Genomic DNA, 7,268 nt, shown 5'->3' on the forward strand with positions numbered 1-7,268 from the left:
ATACAGGCTGGGTTTTACTAGACCCGGGAAGCATCTTACATTTATTCAGAGTCCAACCTCCATTCTCATTTCACTCGTTTCATATTGGGTGGAGAGCCTTTCTTTCCTCTTCTCTCATGGAAATCCATGTTCATCTATTTCTGCTTTTTGTCCAGCTCTGTTTCTGCTTCCTGTTCTAATCTGACAAAGTTGTTTTACTTCTAAACCTAGTTTCAGTAGCAAACTGGATGAAGCAAAAAAAAAAAAAAAAAAAAAGTATTTTAATACGTACAGTTGATTTTGTTTTACATTGTAGGCCATTTTCCATCTCAATCTGGGAACAAATGCAGGATATGAATCAAACAAAAAAACAAAAAAACAAAAGTATGCATATTTTTATAATGTGTGCATAATCTATACATTTTCCTCAGAGCACATTTGCGTGCATTTTTCAAACATACTATTTTAAACTATGTTCATTTTTCAAATGTAATCATGATATTATACACAAACAAATGGCAAACTAAAACATGTACAGTACAGATTTCTGAGGTGAGATGCACTTCACTGTGTTCCCAGTTTTGGAAGGTATGGGCAAAATAGATTTTTTTCCCTAGGGAAATGTGAATCCAGCCCATTTCCAATCCATCCTTATCTGCAGCTATGTCCACGTTGGCCCTGAGGATGGTTTATGCTTGATGGTCCATGTTGGCCCTGAGGCCCACTTGGCTCAGCAAAGTCTATTCTGGTTGCAAACTCCTCTTGGCCAAGTGGACCAAGTTTGACAATATGAAAAGAATCTAGAAGTATTAGTAGACCACAAGCTGAACATGAATCAGCAGTGTGATGTAGCAGCTAAAAAAGCTAGTATGATTCTAGGCTGCATCAAAAGGAATACATTTAGATCGAGGGACGTTATAGTACCACTCTATTCTGCTTAGGCCAGACTTCACAGGGAGTCTGTGTCCAGTTCTGGGCACAACAATTCAAGGAGGGACTGGACAAGCTGGAGTGTGTCCAACGGAGGGTGCCCAAAATGGTGAAATGTTTTGAAACCATGTCCTATAGGGAGCCACTTAGAAATCTGGTTATGTTTAGCCTGTAGAAGAGAAGGTTAAGAGGTGACATGATAGCCATGTTTAAATATTTGAAGGGATGCCATATGGAAGAAGGAGCAACCTTGTTTTCTCCTGTTAGAAACTAGTACATGGGGCAATGGATTCAAACTACAGGGGGAAAATATTCCACTATTCCACATTATGAAGGACCTCCTGATGGTAAGAACATTTTGACAGTGGAACATGCTGCATAGTAGTGGAGTCTCCTTCTTTGGAGGTTTCTAAACAGAGGCTGGCTAGCCATCTGTTGGGAGTACTTTGATTGTGTCTTCCTGCGTGGCAGAACAGGGTTGTAGTGAATGACTCTTGTGTTCTCTCCCAACTATGTGGTTCTATGAAGACACAGCTACACAAAGTCATTCCAGCAGCTAGTCATCAGAACACAACTTCCAATATTTCAGCACAATACCTGTAGAGACAAAAGTAGCTAGCATCACCAATCACGGCAACTAGTATCAGCCCCAGCTAGATTATCTTTCCTGTGGACAGAGACAGATGGTGGCTTTAGTGTCAGTGGGTTGATGACCAAGTTTTAGTCCAACTTCAAAGAATACATTTGAGGTGTTGAAGGCTCAAATAGGTCCATCTCCTTCTTTCCAAAATGGATTCAACACCTTGGATAGCTCATTTAAAGTTGAGACAAAAAACTTGGGGTGGATTCATTGCCCCAGTGGCACAGAAGGTACCATTCACCAGAGACTATAGATACAGAAGAGATGAAAGGATATCCGCTGGGTAACACAGGTTCATAAAATGACCCAAGGCTACATAGCAATCTAAAGATGCAATTCTATTTATATTTACTTGGGGGGAAGCTGCACTGATTATTGTGAACCTTATCTTGTAGTAGACGAGCGTACTATTGCCCTGTAAAACAATCAATTGCAGGGGATATGGCTTACACACACATGGATCATTTCTTCCTTGATAACTCCTACTCCACAGTTACTTTGTACATCAAGAGCAAAAATGGGGTTGTCTATCACACATGTATTCCCAAAAATATAGTTCAAGACAGTAATCTAAATACAGCTCCATGACACCCACACCAGAGATCACTGTGTTTTGGGGATCCATGCTTGCAGTCCCCAGTGGAGACATCAATGCAGTAGCTTACTAATTGTAGAACTCTACACAAGATTAGCTGAGATATAACTAGCATGTTTTTCATTTTATTTTTACAAAAAGTAGACAGCTAAGCCATTTCATAACACCCACAGCCTACTCTGCTCCCAATCTTGGTCCCACTTATATTTTCATATAAAAAACAGAGGTTCAGAGCAGATGCTGGAGCTCAGAGGTGGCATCTCACCTCATCAGAAGTTGGATCTCCTTGCAGATTACAGTGACCAGGTCTGGCCCAAAATCTGTTTCTGCCTGATGTGAAGGACATGATGGTTCACCCCTCCCCATCCTAGGTAAGAATTGCTTTGACAAAGAGTGGGGTATAAATTAATAAGTATTATTATTATTATTATTATTATTATTATTAAGAAGGCGACTGGATTGGTAGCTTCCAGTGAGATGGGGTCCTGACCCACATCTGATGCAAGAGTCTAGGAGCCCCAAGGGAGGTTGTGTGGTGTGCAAACAACGTTCCCATCCCGAGAAGGAAAGAGTTAGAAGGCTGCTGCCACTTTTGACCTCCAGCCCCTGCTGCTTCAGGTGATCACCTAATGGCAGAACCAGCATTGCTAGCAACTTGGTAGAACACAAAGTGGTGGTGATTCTCTGTGTTCTTTCTTTCCTCCCTTCATCTAGTCAGACTTGGAAAATACTATAACATCCCAAATACATGATGCAAGCTTTTGAAGCTCCACTAGCTTCTTCATCAGGCAAAGGTGTTAAAAAATCATACGGGCAGATTTTTAAAATAAAATGACAATGTTAGTAACAGCCCTGCATTTTTTAAAGGTGCTGTGTTCTTTGCAGGAATATTTATGCAAGCATGTCCCTCCACCTTCTGGCCATGTGATACTGGGAACAAAGCATCCTAAAACCAAATAGTCCATTTTGGGGTACCAGAACTACAGAACAAATTGCGCTGTTGGTTTGGGGGCAGTATTGTAGCAAAACATTTGAGAAACGGGACATCTCTCCCTGCCTCCCCCTCTGCTGCCACCATCTTACAATATTTGGGCCCAAATGACTCAATTACACATTTGCTGCCCTCAGTAAATTCTGGATGAATTGTTCCTTTACCTACAGGCTATGATAACTCTTCCTCTCCCCCGCCTCTTCTCTCTGAGATATGCCAGGCAGCTTTTAAACGGCAAACCGTTACAATTTTCCACCTCATTTCCCATCTCGTCTACAGTTAATTTTTACCAGCCCTGTCTATTTATTTACTTGTGCCGCTCTGGATGGCAAGGTGGGGGGGAAGGAGTCGGCATCCAATTTGCTGCATCTGGAGTGGGGTGTGTTTACAGAATGAGGAAAGGGGGAGAAAGATTAGGTGTTGGGTGGTGAAATGAAACCGGTGTCTCCTCCCCTCTTTAATTTGACAAAATGAAAAGAACAGCTTAATTAGAATCATCTGGAAAATAGCAAGTCACGTCAGGCTGCTTCCCAGGGATGCGGATGGCATGGCTGGGCCGGCTGGGAAGGCGGAATGAGCCGCTGGGGCCTACCCAGCCCAGTCTGTTCTCCCATTGCAGTCTGCAAGCTATTTGCCTTTCCCTGCAAACGAACAGAGCAGATGTCCCTAATTATAGGCAGGGTCTAATTGGATTTATCAGCAGTTAATAGGAAATTAAGTGCTAAAGCTTCCGAGCATCCCTGTAGGGGAGGCAGTTAGCATGGGTGCCTCAGGAAGACACTTCCCGGGGCTGTGTGCAGTTTGTGCAGCCATTTCAACATTGCTTGTTTTCTTTTCTTTTTCTTCCCAGATGCCCTGATCCTTTTCCTGACACTACTCAGTGGTCACATTTAACTGCATGCTATGGAACACGGGCAAGTCAAAACTTGGGCAAATCACACTCTCTCAGCCTCAGAGGATGGCGATGGTAAACCCTCTCTGAAGAAATGTGCCAAGATAAACCTGTGATAGGGTCACCTAGAGTCGCCAGGAGCTGGAAATGACTGGAAGAGAACAACAATAATGGAAAATGTTGCTTGTTCGTCCCTGTGGTCCGTCCTCTTTTTTCCCCTCTGCTTTTTAAAGTTGCTAGTTCATATATCTAAAAAGGCAAGATTGGGAGGGGGGATGACTGGACGGAGCAGTTTGTGAAATTTGAGAAGATGGTGAATTTTACTATGAATGTTAAAGGGACTGTCCAAGGTCCTGTACTGCATTTCCCAAATGGGTTTAGAACCTTGGACATTGTTGTTGTTGTTAACTGCTCTCAAGACTTCAGCTCATGGTAACCCTGTGGAAGCAACATCTCCAAGACTCTCAGTCCTCCACTGTTCTGCTCAGATCTTGCAGGCTCAGGACCACAGCCTTCCTAACTGAGTTCATCCATCTAGCAAGCAGTCTTCCTCTCTTTCTACATCTTCCACCTTTCTTAGCATTATTGTCTTTTCTAATGTTTTCTCATGATGTGGTCTAATGATAACAGCCTCAGCTTCATCATCTTGACTTCCAAGGAGTTTTCAGGCTTGATCTGTTCAAGGACTCATTTTTTTGTCTTTTGGGCTATCCATGGTATCATCAGCACTCTTCTCCAGCACCACATCACAAATGAGTTGATTTTCTTCTTATCTGCTTTTTACAGTTTCCAACTCTCACATCTGTACATGGGGATGGGGAATATAATGGCTTGTATGGTCCTCACTTTAGTACTCACTGGTATATTTTAACACTCTAGGTTTTTATTCAGTTCTTTCATAGCTACCCTTTCCATTCCTAGTCTCCTTTTGATTTCTTGACTGCAGTCTCTTCTGTGATCAATATTTGATACAAGGTAAAGGAAATCTTTAACTATTTCCTCATTATCTACATTGAATTTGTGTAGTTCTGCTGTCTCTTGCACTGCTCCTTTAAAATTCAGATTAAAACTGGATGTTGTTAGAGATTTTATAAGTATCATGTTTAGAACCCTAGCATTTAGTGTGTATGCTTTTGTTGATCCATTAGATAAAAGAGGATCACAGTTTGTGCTTCTGCCAACAGAAAGATACTATTAGTGAAGACAGGTTGTGGTCCTTGTGGTAAAGGCTATTTCTCAGGATAGCTCTGCCCAGCTGGTAGGCAAGTCGCATATGCAAATTGTAATGGTCAGTTTCTTTCTCTGTCCATTAACCTTACAGAAAACAGGGAAGCATGCTATAGCTCATGCTTAAGTTCTTTTTGTGGTTTTACAGTGTATTAACCCTTAACAATTATATTCTTTTTTGTAACGGAGTATGGCCATGACTGAGGGACACTCAGGATGGCCTTTTTGGATGATTTTAGTGCTCTAATCGACTCATAAAGGAAGATTGTTGTTGTACAGTGGGCCATTATTATCCATAGGGGGTTCATTCTGGATCACTCTGCACTTACCTGGCAGGGGAGACACCACGATTACGAAGGTGGTTTTCCCAGGGTGAGGTTCATCCATTGCACTCCGGGTGTGCTGACCCCTGCAATTTCTCCAAATGCAGGAAAGTCAACTGCATAATTTGCAGGATCTCAAGTCCTGCTGTTTTTGATGGTGACGTACACATGTGGTGCCACTCTGCTGGGACTGCATGCATGTGTGGCCATTACATTCAGTGGTACTTGCCATCCGCAAATGCTCAGATCCCTGGATAGCAAGTCCACAGTTGGAGTGGGTGCACTGTGGTTGTATGACTTCAAGTCATTTCTGACTTATGATAACCCTAAGGCAAACATATTGTGGAGTTTTCTGGCTGTATTACTCACCTAAAAAGGTGTCCCAGTGGGTTTCCATGGCCGAGCAGGGAATCGAACCCTGATCTCCAGAGCTGTAGTCCAACGCTCAAACCAATACACCATGCTGGCTCTCCATAAAGGGAGATGCAACCCTTCAGATAACCTGGATCCAAACCATATACAGCTTTATGGGTCAAAACCAGTACTTTGAATTTGCCCAGAAATGGACCAGCAGCCAATGAAGCTGTTGCAACAAGGGAGTTATGTGCTCCTTGTAACCACCTCTAGTTAACATCCTGGCTGCAGCTCTTTGGATCAACTGATGTTTCTGAGTAGTTTTTGAAGAGACACCCACATAGAGCACACTATAATAATCCAAACAGGCTACATTAATCTTTGCTTATATATCTTTTCCTTAAAGTATCCTATGGTTGGATTTTAAACTGTCAAAATTTCTCACATGTATATGGGGCAGAGGACTCAAGCTTTTTAAGCCAGCCCCTTAAGGAAAGCCATGTTGTCATGGTTGCCTCTAAATATGTTACCAAGACTGGATGTGATTTTGTGATGTTTGCAAATTCCATAACTGCTTGTAAGCAATGAGTTATTTTCAGTTGATTAATTCACATTATGATTTGTGATGTAACTGTAGCTGTTGTAGTTACTTTCATGGTTACATCCAGTATAAGGCTTCACTGTTCCAGCATGTTTTGTATCAGAGGCCAGTAATTTGTCAAATACTTTCCTGAGTAATTAAATGCACATATTTTGGTTACTTTTGAATAACAAGAAAGTTAGAAGTTACTTTTTAAAAAATGCTGCTGTAATAGTAACACAGGAGTTTATCACACTGAGAAAAAAGAAGGAAGCACAATTTGGCAAAGATTATCACATGACGTCATGGGACATTGCAAATATCCCGTGATTATCCCGTGAATAAAGAGGAATTTTAGTGACACTTTTTATTTATGGGAAAATCCCGTGGATAGAAAATGGTGCTATAATTCCTCTTTATTTATAGGATAATCGTGGGATATTTGTAACATTGAACGACACTGTGTGATAATATTTGCCAAATTGCGCGATATTGACAGGAACATCCTGTGATGCTCCTGTCTTTTCCCTCAGTGGGGTAAACTCCTAAGTATGGGGACTTTGGAATTGTCTCAAGTTACTTTTAAAAAGTAACTTTCTAAGCTCTGCTGACACCTGATTCTTGCATCTCCTACCTAGCCTTGTTTTCAAAAGGTGGGGGAAAGCCATAATCCAACCCCACATCTCTAACCCCCCAAACCAATTGATTAATCACCCCTATTTCTCTTGACATCTCTGCAAAAGGTCAGGAGACATTG

At 41.8% G+C, this 7,268-nt stretch overlaps 1 pseudogene; it reads left to right on the forward strand.

Moving 5' to 3' along the window:
* Positions 1 to 5,575: 5,575 nt before the first annotated feature.
* LOC121924485 lies at positions 5,576 to 5,723 on the forward strand (annotated as a pseudogene).
* Positions 5,724 to 7,268: the final 1,545 nt, after the last annotated feature.

This window comes from Sceloporus undulatus, chromosome 2 (assembly GCF_019175285.1).
Source record: "Sceloporus undulatus isolate JIND9_A2432 ecotype Alabama chromosome 2, SceUnd_v1.1, whole genome shotgun sequence".
NCBI lineage: Eukaryota > Metazoa > Chordata > Lepidosauria > Squamata > Phrynosomatidae > Sceloporus > Sceloporus undulatus.